Genomic DNA, 17,741 nt, shown 5'->3' with positions numbered 1-17,741 from the left:
GGCAATCTTTTACATTGCTGGTAGAAGTATGTAGCTGTACAATTTCATGAAGCATGATATGGCATTATGCATCAAAATTAAAATGCACACACTTTTTTAGGTAGCAAATTCTCTTCTGTGAATTGAGCCTAAAGATTCCTTCTAAATGATATAAATTCAAAGCTATTTGTTGCATTGTCATTTGTAAAAACAAAAGATTGACTAAAAATAAGTGTGGATACATTGATTAAATAAATTATATTACATTCAACAATAGAATATGCATAAAAAGAATGAGTAATCACCCAGTGAACTGATATGGAAAGGTCCCTAAGATTTACTGTTAGACAAAAAAAGCAAAGTGCAAGTCAATGTCTGTGCAAAAAGAGAAAAAATAATATGCATCTAATTTTATTTACAAAGTATTTCTTAAAAAATACAAAAGAAACTGATAACATTGGTTGCCTCTGGGAAGAAGACTGGCTATTGGAAAGTCAAGAGTGGGGAAGAGAATTTACAAAAATAAACAAACATAAATAATTGAGAAAGGGCAGTGTATCCGTATAGTAGAATGCCAAATAAAAATATTTATCCCATGGATATTAAAAGGAAGATAGAACATTGTGAACAGCTCTATGCCCACAAATTTGATAACAGATGAAATGAACCAATTCCTTGAAAGACAAAAAAATAACAAAACTCACAAAAGGAAAAATTAACAATCTGATCAAGTTTATAATTATTAAATAAATTTAATTAATAATAATCTCTCATAAAAGAAAGTGCTGGGCCCAGATGGTTTCACTGGTGAATTCTATCAAACGTTTAAGAAGAAACATTTAAAAAGAAATTCTCTACAATCGCTTCCAAAAAATATAAATAAAGGCAATACTTCCTAACTCATTCTATGATGGCAGCAGTACCCTAATACCAAAACAGATAAAGACATTACATGAAAGAAAATTACATACAATATCTCTTAAACGTAGATGCAAAAGTCTCAACAAAATATTATCAAATTGTATCTAATAACATATTTAAATAATCATGCACTATGAACAAATGTGATTTATTCCAGGTATGCAAAACTTGTTCAAAATTCAAGAATAAATTAATTTAATCCATCATGTCAACAAATTAAAGAAGAAAAAATGTAATGATATCATTTAATGCAGAAAAATAATTTGTCAAAATCCAATACCCATTCATGAAAAAAATTCTCAGCAAACTGGGAATAGAGAGGAATTTCCTCAATGTGGTAAATAACATCTATAAAAACCTCCAGTTAATATCATACTTAAAGATGAGAAACTGAGTACTTTACCTATAAGATTGGGAACAAAGGAAGAATGTACTCTTACCATTCCTGATGAGCATTTTACTGGAAATCCTAGCTAATGCAATGAGAGAAGAAAAAGAAATAAACAATAAACAGATTGGGAAGGAATAAATTCAACTGTTCTTGCCTGTAGAAGACATGATTGCTTATGCAGAAAATTCCAAAGAATTAACAAAAATTTTCTGGAACTAATAAAAGATTATAAATAAGAGTATAGTATAGAAGATTAATATTAAAAAATCTGTTGCTGGGGCCGGCCTGGTAGCACAGCGGTTAAGTTCGCATGTTCCACTTTTTGGTGGCCCAGGGTTCACTGGTTTAGATCCCGGGTGTGGACTTGGCACCACTTGGCAAGCCATGTTGTGGTAGACATCCCACATATAAAGTAGAGGAAGATGGGCATGATGTTAGCTCAGGGCCAGTCTTCCTCAGGGAAAAGAGAAGGATTGGCAGCAGTTAGATCAGGGCTAATCATCCTCAAAAAAAAAAAAAAATCATTTACATTAGAATAAAAAACAAAATACATAAAATCTAATAAAATATTTATAGGATCAATACGTGGGAAACCACAAAACTCTGCTGAAAGGAATCAAAGAAGAGCTAAATAAATGGAGAAATATTCCATGTTTGTAGATTGCAAGACTTGATGTTGTTAAGATTTCAATTATTCCCACCTTGATCTATGGGTTTAGTACAATCCCAATGAAAATCCCAATAAGCTATTTTGCAGATATCAACAAACTATAAAATTTATATGGAAAAGCAAAAGCAAAAACAAAACTCTTGAAAGAATAATAACAAAGTTGGAGGATGGATATTACCCAACTTCAAGACTTACTAGAAAGCGAAAATGATCAAAGCAGTATGGTATCAGTGAAAGAATAGGTACAAAGATTAATGGAACAAAATAGAGAGTCCAGAGATAGACCCACACACATCCTCAAGTAAAAGACTCCCTCCTCCCATGGGGCTGGCCCCATGGCCCCATGGCCGAGTGGTTAAGTTCGCACGCTCCGCTGCAGGCGGCCCAGTGTTTCGTTGGTTCGGGTCCTGGGCACTGTTCGCGGACGTGGCACTGCTCATCAGACCACGCTGAGGCGGCGTCCCGCGTGCCACAGCTGGAAGAACCTGCAAAGGAGAATGTACAGCTATGTACCGGGGGGCTTTGGGGAGAGAAAGGAAATAATAAAATCTTTGGAAAAAAAAAAGACTCCCTCTTCCAGCAGGAGAAAAAGTGGTGATTGAAGGAGACTGAATAAGATGGCAAACTGAGCCGATGGGGCCTTCTCATTCGTGAAATTAAAGAAACAAAATTATAGAAAACATGCTAGACAAGCAACAAAAACCATAACCGCCATCAGCATACAACAAATTAAGGCAATTCTCAAAGTAAGACAGCATAGGAAATGAGATCTACAGAAAGATAACTAGAAAAAATATGCAGGAGAGTAATCTGGAAGTGATTTAATAAACAAAACAAATGAAGAAACAGAAAACACTAGGAATTATCAAGCACTTAGGAATTTATGAACAAATAATCAACAAAAACACCAAACTCCATAAACAGAAAAATCAATTTCTGGGGCCAGCCCTGTGGCATAGGGGTTAATCTGGCACACTCCACTTTGGTGGCCTGGGTTAGTGGGTTGGAGTTCCAGGTGTGGACATGCACCACTCGTCAAGCCATGCTGTGGTGGCAACCCACGTACAAAATAGAGGAAGACTGGCAAAGAAGTTAGCTCAGGACTAATCTTCCTCAAGGAAAAAATACAACAAGGAAAGCTGGCATCAGATATTGATTCAGAGAAAATCTTGCCCACCAAATAAATAAATAAATAAAAGATTAAAAAATAAACTTCTAAAGAAACAGACTTGATAGAATAAATTGAAATGGAACATAGAATAAAAATATAATACTCCCACAGCCAGTTTGAATACAGTGATTGGATACAATAAAATAAAATATCTTGAGTTTACATTTCTATTTGTCATGAATAACACTAAAGGACATTACATTAGAAAATAAGTAAACAAACATAAAAATAGAAAAATAAATCCAAGCCCAAGTTAAGGGTGGTAGATATTTAAAAGGTGGAAAATCACGCTCAAATGCTAGGTGGGCTACAGGTTGGCTTTACAGTTACCTAATAAACAAAACAAAGAGAAAATATGATTAGCTACATGAATTATAGTGTTCATATGATACAAAATTAAACAACATTTAAGAGATTGAGAAGCAGGTCTCATAAGAGAAACAGAAAGAAAATTTCCCAATGAGTTTTTATGAAGAGGATGTGCTCATCCTCATTCCTTAAATTAATGTCACAGATTTGTTGACAAGAAGGTTTGTTCTCATGGTCGTCAGTGGCAGGCATTATAATAATTTTTGAAAGAGCTTTATTTTTACTTTTCTTTAATTTTAAGGTAGATCAATGCATTTTAATTTCAGGGGTTGGTTAGAGGGAGGTTCTCGGCGGTTTTTACAGAAACACATGGTAAAATATTACTCAACGGAACATTTCAGAGGTAAGTAAAAAGTGGTTCATTGGTACCTGGAGTGCAATTAGAAATTCAGGAGACAACCAAAGATTTTGTCTTTTCAGAGAAGATTATTGTAATTTTCCTTCATCAGCTGGAGAGAGACCTAGGAAGGGGTTATGCTCTGATTGGAAAATATTCGCTATTTTGAAATCAAGAGTGGTAATAAAATATAACCACTGTGTCTATTCTGAAATACATCAGCACGTATTTGACTACTGAGTTCAACATAACGGTATTTATGATATGGCAATGAGGTGTAATTACACTACCTTCAAAGTACTGTTACAAGATAGAAGAACTTTGTTTAATGTTATTATACATTCCTTTTGTATTATGTTTCTAGCAAATAGGGATTTGACGAATTATTTAGTAAGAGTTGGCAAAGCAATCCAGCAATCTCTGCACATAAAGTAATTCTGGTTCCAATAAATGCATTTTTGACAAATGACTTCTGCTTACATGATTTATCAATTTAATGTGGAAGGGACCGACAGCAGCAGAGTAGGAGCCTTCTTTTGCACTTGGTTCTGTCTTTGTAGACCAAGAGGAGAAAAGCAGAAAATACGAAAATATAACAGAGGAGTTGGAGAAATATTATGCTTGTGTTAAGTTGACAGCATAAGGATCAAACAATAGAAGATAAAGCAGAAGCAATAAAGACACACAAAGTTTACTTTTATTTCAATCATGAAAATTCTTTATGTCTGCCGAAGAAAGAAAAAAATCACCATTACAGTTAACTGAGCATATTAAACTGTAAACTACAAAGTGACTTCTCATATCATAATCTCAGTTCCAAGGGGTTGCAGTGAGTTTAGATTTAGAGGTCACAACAACACTAGCATGGATTAATGAGGCATTAGGAGTAGTTTGGTTGAAAAATGCTACAGCTGGAAAGTGTATGAAGTTATATTCTTGACCACCACTCAGATTTAAAGGTGATCAAATTGCAGAGGTTTATATACCTTGAGATCTTTCACCAGCTGAGGTTCTCTATGGCTCGTGAAATCACATGGTTGGTTGAAAGCATCCACTCAAAATTTCATTGATATGTAATGTGACAAAAATTTCAGTCCAGCTCAGGAAGATCTATGAAAAAGTCTGTCACTGCAGCAACCCAAAATCCATATGGCGACAAATACTATATGACAGTACAATACCTTAAAAGAACAGGCTGCACTCTCATTCACTCAGTCAATCAAAGATACATTGAACACATTATTTATGCTACAAATTATACTAGGCACAAGACAGGAGAATTTCCTGCCCTTGTGGAATGTACAATTTATGAAAGTAGCCTAGAGAAATGATTGCACAAAAAAATTAATGAAAATTAAGCTCACAAAAAGAGGGAAAAACAGAACAATGTGCTCCTTGATGAAAGTACATCAGAACACCTAGCCCATATTTTTCTCAGAATATCAAAGCTGAATATGAGTAAGATTTTAGATCTAACTATAAATATAAGACATATACAAAGTAGACAGGAAGATGTTAAACGTCATCATGAGGGTGCAATCAAAAAATCCAGAGTGCAGAAGAATTAGCAGGGCAGGGCAAATAACCCATGATTCTTCAACAAATAAGTAGCAAGACATACAAAAAAAAAAAAAAAGAAACCATGTATAAAAACATATTTAAGATTGATACTAATCTGCTGTAATGTAATAACTATTTTCTGGTTCATGATTTGAATCCGGATTCAAATAAACAAACTGTGGTAGGGGAGAGAGAGGGACCAGAGACATAAAAATAATGGCTAGTTATTCTACAATAATTTGAAAATACTGTCGATTTTTAGATGTGATAGACGTGTGATTTTTTAAAAGATCCTTATCTTTAAAGATACACATTGAAATGCTTACAGGATTTATTTCAAAATAATCAGAGTGAGGAAGGGGTGAGTATAGGTATTAATGAAATATAACTAGCCATGAGTTGGCAAGTTTTGAAGCTGGATGATGAGTATACTGGAGTTTAATATTTGATTTTCACTTTTGTTTATGCTAGAAATTTTCTTTAAAAAAAAAGAAACCCTTTCTCTATAGTGCAACAGAAAAGTAAAGGGGACTATAACGTGTGTAAGAGAACATGAGTCTTAGAATGCTGTTTACATTTAGAGTTAAAAAATAAGTGGGAATTATCCAGGTGACATAGGTTGGAGAAAATGTGTTTAAGATTTTTTTTACGTGAAAACCTTTGAAGTGGAGAGAAGTTAGGTAGATTAACAACAACAGCAAAAAACCCAAAACCCCAAATGAAGCAGAGTGAAGTAAAGTAAAGCAGAGAGAGCTGCTAATAAGTCTACTTATATAGATACAGCTGAGTCACGTAGAGTCTTCATGTCTTTATTAAACATTATGGACATGTTCTTATGAACAATAGGAAACCATGAATAAATTTTAGCAGAGAAAAATCATTAAATATGAGATATTAAAAGAATACTTCTATAGACTCAATACTTGTGTCCCCTCCTAAAATTCTTATTTTGAAACCTAATTCCCATTGTCATGGTATGAGGAAGTGGGGCTTTTGGTGGGCAATTAGATCATAAGGGCCATGGGATTAGTGTCCTTGTAAAAGAGACCTCAAAGAGCTCCTCCACCCCTTCAGCCTTGTGAGGACACAGAACCAGGAAGTCTGCTCTCATCAGACACTGAATCTGCCTTCAACTTGATCCTGGACTTTCCAGCCTCCAGACCTGTGAGAAAGAAACTTCTGTGGTTTATAAGCCACCCAGTGTATGGAACTCTGTTACAGCTGCTTGAACGGACAAAACAAACACTTGTCGTCCTTGAAGAACGAAGTAGAAAAGAGCAAGCATAGAGGCAGGAAGGACCAAGAAGCTACTGCAAAAGTTGAAGTGGACAACGATGGTGGCAATGACTAGGAGGAGGGTAGTATACCTATGGAGAAGTGGATGGAGTCAAGAAATAGTTAAGGGGCAAAACAATAAAGACTTGGTCGTGCCCTAGATTGGAGATGTTAGAGAGAGAGAGAAGTCAAAGAAGACTCCCAGGCTTCTGGGCAGTGAATGGAAACACTACAGCTGGATGATGTTACTATTCACCAAAATATTCAGGAGGCTCAATTAGGTGGTAATAAACATGTGTTTCGTTCTAGACTTGTAGAGTTTGAGGTGCTTTGTAACACATCATAGGCATGCTATGGAGGCCATTTTGTACAATGATATGGAACTCAGAAAATGAGTCTAGCCTGGCAAAATACATGTAAAAGTCTCCTAAAGATGAGATCACCTAAGAAAAATGTAGAAATATAAGAACACCTACACTTAAGTCCTAAGAAATCCTAAACTTTAATATCCTAGAAGATGGCTTCTGATCCTGTGTACGATATAGTAGGTTGTAGCAGCCACTCTGCCTAGCCCTTGCAACAAACAGTAGAAGCTGTATAAATTATACAAATGGTATTTAGAGAAACCAAAGCCCCATGTAAACAATGAGAGCAATTGAATTGAAATTCCAGAGACAAAGGAGCCCATTCAAGTTGAGTGAACCATCACTGCCCATATTCAAGACTGGGGCCTTTGCAGAGTTTGGGCATGGACAGAGTATCAAGTTGGGCTCACATAGATTTAATAAAATGAGAGAAAATAATCAGTAGGACCTTGATAGACAAATGGGCAAAGTTACATATTGAAAACTTGTAGAGACTTGAATGAACAGCCAGTTTTCCCCATGAGACAGTTTCTGGCCTCTGAGGCTGATCAGTAGACTTGAGGACTAGAAAGCAGCTTCTAAAAGGCAGGAGGAAAGCTCTTGTAAGCTTACAGTGCTTCATAAGCAAAGCCCTGCCACAGGGAGAGGCCTGCCTCAAGCACCCGTGTTGTCACGCCATTAGACACTTGCCCCATCGAAGCTTCAAAGAATGTGACTAAAGACAAAAGTTCAAAACATCAGAAGGGCTGAGCTGAATATCCTTCATTATTTTTTGGGATGAGAAAAGAGAGACACACTATGATCTGAACGGAAAAAAAAAAAAAAAAGGAAATTGCTGCATGAGGAAGAGAGACAAATCAGAAGTGAACTGAACCTTACTAAAACATCAACCATACCCTGACCCAGCTCAGTCTCGTGATGGTTGAGGGTACCTGCCCCTCACCTTATCTAATCCTGAAACACAAAATATGTAACTCACTGCATAGATTGAATAGAAAACTTGACAAGTAGAAGATAGGATTAATGAATTCAAGGACAGGTCAACAGAAAATATCCACTTTGAAGCATAGACGGAAAATGAAAGTTTAAAACAAAAAGAAGTAAAAAAGACATGTAGTACACGTGAATGAAAAGACAAATCACTATACATTTATAGACATTGAATATATCCTGTGGTATTTTAAAAAGCATTATGGGAAATAATTTACAAATTAGATAAAATAATATATTCTTTCAAAAACATAATTTATCAAAACTGATAAAAAGATGAAATAGAAAATTTGAAGTGTTATATCTGATAAATAGATTTATCAATTAAAAAGACATTTTTCCCACAAATAAAATTCAGTATATATAAGAGTATATATATATACTCACATATATCTGTGTATACATATATGATGTATATGTATATAATTTATACATGTACATATCATATATACTCACATGGCAAAAGATTTGTGTTTAGAATATATATAAAAAGAACTGCCACAAATCAATTAGAAATATTCTGACAAACCACCACATAGTGGACAAAAGACTTGAACAGGCACTTCACAGAAGAGGATATTTTGATGAGGAGTAAGCATAACCTTATCATGACAAACATTTTGCAATATATACGTGTTTCAAATCATCACGTTGTCCACCTTAAACCCACACAATGTTATATGTCAATTATATTTCATAAAGCTGAACATAAAAAAGGTTCTCAGTAACATTAGCAGTCAGGCAAATACAAACTAAAATCACAAAGAGACTCTACCACACTCCCAGCCAGAATAGCTGAAATTACAATGACAAGAATTATTTCTTGCTGGTGAGCCTGTGGAGCAGCAGGGACTCGCAGATAACAATGAGTTGTGGTGTGAATCAGTACACTGACTTCTGAGGAATGGGTAACTAAACCAATCAGTGAAACACATATGCTTTCTGTGATCCAGTGATCTCATCCTTAGACCTCTATCCAAGAGAAAGCAGTGCTCATGTTTGATAAAAGACGTGCAAGAACCCAAGAGAAAAGAGCACTATGTTCCATAAAGGACATATGCTGGAATGTCCCATGTGTAATTATTTATAATAGTAAAAAATTAGAAATAATACAAATGTCCATAAACAGAGGAACTAATACTTTGTTGTATCTTCATATGATGGAACACAGCACAGCTATGCAATAAAAAGCAAACTAGCACTTTATGCAGTAACAAGGATGAACCTCACAGATGTAATTTTGAGCAAAAGAAACAGGACACAAAAAAGTTTCTACAATATAATTCTGTCGGAGCTGAAAAACAAAACCAATATGTGGTAATAGAGATCAAATAGCTGTTATTTTCGGGCAGCCACTTGGGAGAGCGACAATGAGCTGTGGGTTTATTAAAGTGGTAACTGCACATCACCTTATAAATGTGTAAGATTTCATGACACTAAACACAAGACTTTTATCTTTCAGTGTATGTGTATTAGTTTGCTAGGGCTGCTATAACAAAATACCACAGACCAGGTGGCTTAAAAACAGAAATTTATTTTCTCACAGTTCTGGAGTCGAGAAGTCCAAGATCAAGGTGTTGGCAGGGTTGGTTTCTTCTGAGGCCTCTCTCCCTGGTTTGCAGATGGCTGCTTTCTCACTGTGTCCTCACCTGGTCTTTCCTCCATGCCTGTATATATCTCTGTCTAAATTTCACTTCTTATGAGAACATCAGTCATATTGGATTAAGACCTACCCATATGACCACGTTTTACCTTAATTACCTCTTTGAAGCTCCTATCTTCAAATACTGTCACATCTGAGGTACAGGGAGTTCAGATTTCAACATATAAATTTTGAGGGCATACAATGAAGCCCATAACAATATGTAATACATAAATCGATAAGTAGGAAAAACATGTAAATCAAAGTCAAAATTTAAAAGTCAGGTAGGGAAAAGTAGTCGGAAATGAAGACTGAATGAAGCAGCTTGAAAAGGGGAAAACCAAGGGTTTATGATAGCAGCAGATCCAAGGGAAAAGTGGTTTTCAAAGGAGGATGTGTTCAAATGTCTCAAATGCTCTTGAGATATCAATTAAAAAGAGGATCTGGAAGCGTGTGTTGTCTTTGTAAAAAGGAAGGCCATTGTTGACCTTTGTAAGAGCAGTTTTACTGGAGTGGAAAGAGTAAAAGACAGATTCAAGTGGGTTGAGTAGGGAATGAGTGGTGAAAAGGCAGAGTAAGAGTGAAGACACTTTGTTCGAGAGGTTCACCTGGGAGTAAGAAATGACATGGAAGTAGCTGGAGGGAAGGATGGGCTCAAAAGTAGCTGTTATGGTTTTAGTTTTGGCTTTGGTTTCTTTGATTTTGATAAAAACTGGAAAAGATTTTTGCACGCTCAGCTGCTGATAAGATGCGGGGAGTATGAGGCAGCAATTGAAGATATAGAACAGAGAGGAGATAGAGACCCACTGGAGAGCTGAAACAGAGTCGGGGTGCAGAGCATTGATAGAGCAGTTTGTTTTGAAGATATAAGAACAAAATAGAGGGAAGCGCACCATTCACTGTATTCACTTCTATGTTTTTGGATTTTGGTCAATGTGCATGTATTGACTATTTAATAATCAATAAACAAAATTATTAATTATTGAAATTATTAATATTAAGGTAAAGTATAGAAGTTATTAAAAGATCGTCTTAATTTAGTATCACCATCCCAAAGAAATTCATATAAAGCCAGGGGTTGCATAGGTCTGCATATCCTGTGTATGATCTGATCACCAATAGGATGTTTAAGGTTGGGCAAATTGTTTAGCTCTCTTGCAAATTGGAATCACTTTATTGGCCTATGCACCTTAGCATCTTACTCAGTTGCATTACACATACACACACACACACACATTCTCTTCCATACATGTGCGTGCACATATATTTATATATATGTATGAATATATAATAAAATACTCATATTAACACTAATAATAATGTCGCAAAAGCCACCTTGAATGTGAAACATTCCGAATTAGGCTTTTTATGTGGGCTTGATGAAAAGAATGATTATATCATTGAAAGTCAGGAGAAGGAGAAATCAGATACTGTGATCTAATCACCTCCATTCATTTTATATATTGTTTCCAGACTTATTAATAAGGGCATACAAGTTTAAGATGAATGTATATTTCTGTTGGGCTGACCCTTTTATCATCATTAAATGTGCTCTTTAGCTTCAGAAATATTTCTGACCATAAATATTTCCTTTTTCAATAGTAGTAAGGCAATACGAGCTTTCTTTTTGGTTAGTATTTGCTTGATGTATCTTTTCTCCTTCTTTGTCCTTTTATTTTCATCTTTTCTATGTCCTTATATTTAAAGATATTTCTTACATCAGAGTTTAGCTAGTTTAGTTTTATTCTTTTTTAAATCTTTTCTATCATTATTATTTTAATTAGGGAACTTAATCTATTTTAATTTAATTAGTGATATATTTGGGCTTAAATCTACTATCTTAATTTTTGTTCTCTGTATGTTTACATGTCTTACCTTCTTTTGGAATAATTATGAATTTTAAAAATCATTGCATTTCCCCTCCAATAGTCTACCTGTTATGTATTTCTTTAATTCACTTCAATGTTTATCCTTTTCTTATCAGAGTGTATAACAAATTATTACTTTTTCCACTTTCCCCAAATTGAAAAGATTTTACAATCCTTACTGGCAACAGATATTAAAATTCAAAAACCATTATTGCTATTGTTTTAAACAGTCTCTATTTATTTAGATCTACTTACTTACATCTTTCTCTTTTTGTTTTAACTAGCTTCATTTTTCATCTGGGATTATTTTTCTTCTAGCTAAATGGTTTCCTTTTGTATTTCTGTCAATGTGAGTTACTCTGATACAGGCTACTATATCATAGTTGGAAGCAAAAGTCCTAGCCATTGTTCCTTCATTTTGGGTTCAATAAATATTTATTGGGTATGGCTCTTTCTCAAACCGAGAGGGAGGAAAGGGAGATGACAAAGAATTGCTTACGGCAGAGCAAGGAAAACAGACCTGCAGCCAACTAATTATATTCAAACTGGAATAAGTACTAAATAGAGACACAATTATTTTGGGGGAAGTATAAACAGAGGAGTAATGATGAAAGGTGACAGAGGACAATGATGATGAGTGTTGATTTTGTCGCTGCTGATCTAGGTCCAAAGTCCGAATCAACCCTTAGAAACTTGGTGACATTAAGAAGTAAACAAATAAAATTTGTCTAAGCTTTCAGTCCCACTCCTAAAATAAGAAAAATAATGCTTCACTTTATGGGATGGATATGAAGATTGAGATAGATAATAATATGTTTAACACTTAACACACTGCCTGTTACCATATAGAAGCTCTATAAATCCGGCAATTATTAAAAATTCAAGAAAGGCTTCATGGATATTCTATCACTGGAGTCAATTTTGAAGGGAGGTCAGAAGTAGTAACCTGCCTGGTGAAGAATCAACAAGCACAATGGTCTGGGTATGAAGGAGACTACCATGTTCAGAGCACAGCAAAGAGCTAATATTGCTGAGTGTCCTGAGGTCCCCAGTGGGGCATGACTCTGGAGGAAGGTGGTTTGAAGCATCATCATGGAGGACTTTGGTTGTCATGAGAACGTAACAATTCATGAAATAGGCAGATAGCCTGCAGTGGAGATGCATACTAAGTGGATTAAGCATCATTATGGATATTTGTGCAGCAATGTACACTTGAACATTGAAGGGGAGCAAAATATGCCACCCCAAAATATGCCTCTTTGGAATATTGATTATTTAAGGTGATTATTTTTAAGAAACAATAGACACAGGTGAAGCTCTGAAAGCTGAGTAAATGTTACCCTCTTGTAAGAGACATTTCCATTTGTAAGAGAAATCTCCATTTGTAAGGTTGTCTCCCTCTCTGTACCACAAAGAGGAAAATATCTAAATCTCTAGAAACTATTATCAGTGGAGAAGGCTTGGATTTAAATGTGCATAACACCCTTACTCTTGTTTACTATGCTTTTCCTGGTAACCTCCCATAACTGACTCCCCACCCCAACACCTTCTGTTGTCTTTAGCTGAAGACAGTATTTAAGGTGGTGTCTTGGGCCATTTCGGAGTGTTACTCAATTTTCATGGGTTTTTCCCATGTATACAGGAGGTATAAATATTATTAAAATTCTCTTGGTTTTTCTCTTCTTCATTTCTCTTATATCAATGTAATTATTAGACCAGCCAAAGATCCTATAAGGGAGAAGAAAATTATTCTGTCCCTACACCATCTTACTAAACAGGTTCAGATTTGTTTGGTGAAATGCATGGTACAGAAAGAAGGAGTTGTCCAAGTCTTATAGTTCTGTGATCCTTGGTCCACCACTCACCTCCCACTCCACTGTCAGCCACCTTAGTGAATTGAACAACATAGTAAAAATTTCACCAGGAATAGAATGTTTCACTTGTTTTCCTTTACAGCATTTTAGACTGTTTAACCCACATTCCCAGTTTTTCTTCCACAACACCTTTTCTTATGGCACAAATCATGAGTAGGAACAGACATTCTCTATCCCCCTCCTCTATGCTCCCCCACCCCACTTCCAGGCCTCTTAAAGAATAGAGCCTTAAGCCTTGTTTGGGCACGGTATATACAAATCCTGCTACAGTTGTTAGAAATACAACTTTGCAAATCAACGATTCACCGAGGAGATTACACTTTCTGTTTTGCCAGCCCAGTAGACAGTATCTGCCATAAAGTGGCATATTTATCACTTCTAGAGATGAGGCAAGTTCTGTGGAGTCAGAACATCACAATCCAGACACATGGTTTTGGGTGTGAAGTAGAGGTAATGTCCTAATATCTTCCACAGCTTTTGCAATTTCCCTATTCCCTCTACCTCGGAGCAGGATTCACAATACATCTAGTCCAGGTCCACCTGGAAACCAGTTCTGAGAGGGATTCCAGGCAGGTTAGAATTGGTTATCTGATTCTGGATTATTTAATTTCTTTTCTGTTGCAATGAGTTTATTCCTTTCCATATCTGTAAATGATTTGAAGGAATCCACAGAAAATCATTCATTTCTTCAAGATCCAATTCAGAGTCATCTGCTAGTATTCTGTAAATACACTGCATAGGAATAATGAATAAATAATAGGAAGTGATCTCAGGAAGTAATACTCTCATTGCACTTTGGGAAGGGGGCAGCAGATGTGGGTATGAAACATCAGTAACACTGCTCTCCTGGGAGCATTTAAGAAGACCCTTTCTGAGGTTCACAGATTTCAAGGTGTTGTGACCAGGATGATGTGTGATATGGAAACTGCTGAACAAAGAATATTGGAGGAAGAGCCCTCTTCAGGGAGAAGAGAGGGCTGACAGGAGTGATGCCAACAAGAGAGCCATTATCAAATATATACAGGGTGCCATGGGGAGGAACAAGCTGACTCGTTTGATGTCGCTAACAGCCGAAAGATCGAAGGTATAGATTGGTAGATATGGGCAGCTCACTTGCACAGCCAGAGTCGTCCAGAAATGGACAGAAATGTAGGGAACTTCCTATAAGAATTTCAGCCAAGGCTACATGGCCATTTATTTATGATGTCAAAACTGGTATCAATACATTTAGTTGGACCAAATCACCTCCACAGCCCTTTCCAACACTGCAGCACTGTTTTTAAAAGAGAGGTACTTTGGCACATATACAAAGTCTCTTTTATGTTATGTCTAAGCCTTCTTCTCTTCTGTCCATCCCCTCTTTATCTTCTTAGAAATATCTGAAATTCAGGGAATCCTTTGACTGGCACCACTTGAGATTCCTCAAGCCCCAGTGCAGTTTTTTTCCAAAGTATGTTCTTAAATCTCCTACAACACTAAAATCACCTAAAAAAGAGCTTATTAAAAATAAACGTTTCTATGCCCTGCTGCAGATCTATTGAAAAAAGACCCCTGGGGATGGGGCCCAGAAATATGCATTAAAACAAGCTGTCCAGGAGATTCCTATACCCACCTAAGTTTTAGAACCACTGCCCTAGCCTATTTCTAGCCAGCATTTTCTGTCCTTGTTAATTTTATAGGTCAGCAGTATCCAGTTCTTTCAGAGGGAGTAACTGAGACTCAGAATGATAAAGTCCTGGTCTGTGAAGATATCTGACTAGTTTTCGTCCCTTTGCCTCCCTCTGCCAGGAGGGCAGCTCTGTGCAGATGCAGCACACAGGAAGTGTTGCATCTGGTGTTCTATCATAAGAAAATCCTGAAACCTCAAAATAAAAGTTTTCCATTGCCTTTTCCCTGGGAGAGATAATAAAGCCACTACTGCCAAGAATAAGGAAGCTCAGCAGGACTGATACCTGTGAAGGTGGTGGTCCTCAATATGGCTGCACATAGATATCATGATTGGAACTTAGAAAACAAATAACTAAGCTAGGTCCCGCAGCAAGACAATTCAGTCAGAATCTTTAGGGCTAGGACATATCGTTTCCTTTCTAAGAAGGACCGATTCAAACATCATAACTTTTGTACTCGCACAGCACTTTGTATAGAACACTATTTTTGTGCTGATCACAGTTTTTTGTAACTATTTACACATAAGTGTCTTCACCCCACCTCGCCATGAGTACGTGGAGTAGGGACTGTATCATCAGTGCAAAAGTAGGCATTCAGAATATATGCATATTTAAAAGTAAATGAAATATTGTACAAAAGCCTTGAAACTGCACATGCTCTAGAATAATCTGTGGAGTATCGAAGTTTACTTTATGCCTCCTGGGAGGAAATTTCTGAGCAGATTTTACAACTCTGTTTCTCCATTTATGAAGATAAAGAACTATTCTAGCATATAGTAGTTACAACTCGAAAGTTGTCTTTTGACTAAACATTAATAAAATTTCTAAGTTATAAACAAAGATTTACCACTTGTCCTGAGGTTGACACCGCCATTACTCTTAATTACTCCTGAAATCTTGTACATTACTCACTGTGTCCCCAGGGAAGGGAAATGTGAAGAGAGTTCTGCCTTAAGAAAGAATGAATTCTTCCTGAGGTTACACATTGTATACTTAAAATATCTCCCCTGGATGGTTATTGATATCTATAGCATTCCCTAGCATGCATTTAAAAGAAGAAATAAACGTTTGGAATTTTGTTGGGGAGTCATCATACCCTTCAAATTGCAAATCAAAATGAGAATCGTTCCACATTTAGCTCTGGTCCTTAGTTACAGAGAGATGAAGGGAGTGGGGAACAGGAGGCAGGACCTCCCTCCACCAGGAGAGCAGCCGGTGTTTCCTGGTGTACTGGGAGAGACACTAGACATTCTAGCTCAGAACAACAGTCTGCCACCCTGGAAATACCACTTAGGTAATAGTGGAGGCTGTTTTACAGCGTCCCATAGTTGTACAGCATCTTGCTACTATTATCATTCTCCCAAGAAGCCTTAATTTAGATGCTTATTTTGAATAATTGCAGTATCATTAGCTTCTATTTATCGGATAACTTACATATACCAGGCACTATTCTAGGTAACTTAGCATATTGACTCATGTAATCCTCACAGTTCTGAGGGGTAGCTGTTATTATCCCAATTTTACAGGTGAAGAGACTGAGGCATAGGGTGCTGAAGGTTGTGAGCGCCATATAGATTGCACCACTAATGTTTTGTCACACACATTTTGTGTGTGACATAGGTGGTATAATTAATTTGCTGTGGCACATGGTAGAAGGCACCAGAGATATTTTAATAGGGGTATTGTCATTGGATAAAATCGAGTCTAGAAAGACTAAGAGATGAGGACTGACTTGTGAGGCAGGCTGCAGGTACTAAAACAGATTTCTGGTGTTCAATGAGATATCAGACCTCCCCACCACTCACCCTGGAGAGGCTTTTGATTTTCAACTATTGATTCCAACGTGTCTAGTGGAGACTGGACCTATTTGAGAAGCATCCAAGGGCCTCACAAAGATTGGCCAGAAGATTCTGCTGATGACTGTCCAAGTGAAAGAGAGATGTCTCTTCTGTCTGGTAGAGTGTCCACCTGAGCACCAGACAGAGCCCGTGAGTGAACTGCTCCGTAAATCCCCTCTGCTCACCACAGATTAGCAGGCTCCACCATCATTTCTACTGTTGAGAGCCAGGAATGGGGTCACTGATATGGTCAGGGGAGGAAGCATAAATCATATACCTAGTATATGACAATCTCTTGGTAGTCACATTGGGATGGTGGTGGTTCTGAACCCCAGGTAGAGAGCTTGAGCTGAGGGAGGAAACTTGACTCTCAGAATGACCCATAGGATAGCACATTAGTCAAATGTTGTGAGTGAAGGAGTTTAGTTACCACCAGGTACTACGATGCTACTGGGCTGCCTTCATGGCAATACATCTTCCTTATTTTGTCCACATATATCCTCCCTTTTGTAATTAAAAATAATCTTCTCATCCTTCTCTCCAAGATCCTTCCAAGTGACAGTCGTTGTTCTTCCTTCTTCTTTTTAGAGTGTTATTATGTGTATTATTCTGCTAGAGCTGCCATAACAAAATACTGCAGACTGGGTGGCTTGAACAATGGAAATTTATTTTCTCATAGTTCTAGAGGCCAGACATCCAAGATCAAAGGTGTCAGCAGGGTCAGCTTCTCCTGAAGCCTCTCTCCCTGACTTGAAAATGGCTGCCTCCTCACTGAGTCCTCACATGACCTTTTTTCTGTGCATGTGTGTCCCTGGTGTCTCTTC

The sequence above is a fragment of the Equus caballus genome, chromosome 1 (genome assembly GCF_041296265.1).
Source record: "Equus caballus isolate H_3958 breed thoroughbred chromosome 1, TB-T2T, whole genome shotgun sequence".
Taxonomy (NCBI): domain Eukaryota; kingdom Metazoa; phylum Chordata; class Mammalia; order Perissodactyla; family Equidae; genus Equus; species Equus caballus.
The sequence above is the reverse complement of the archived record's forward strand: the minus strand, read 5'-3'. Positions refer to the sequence as shown.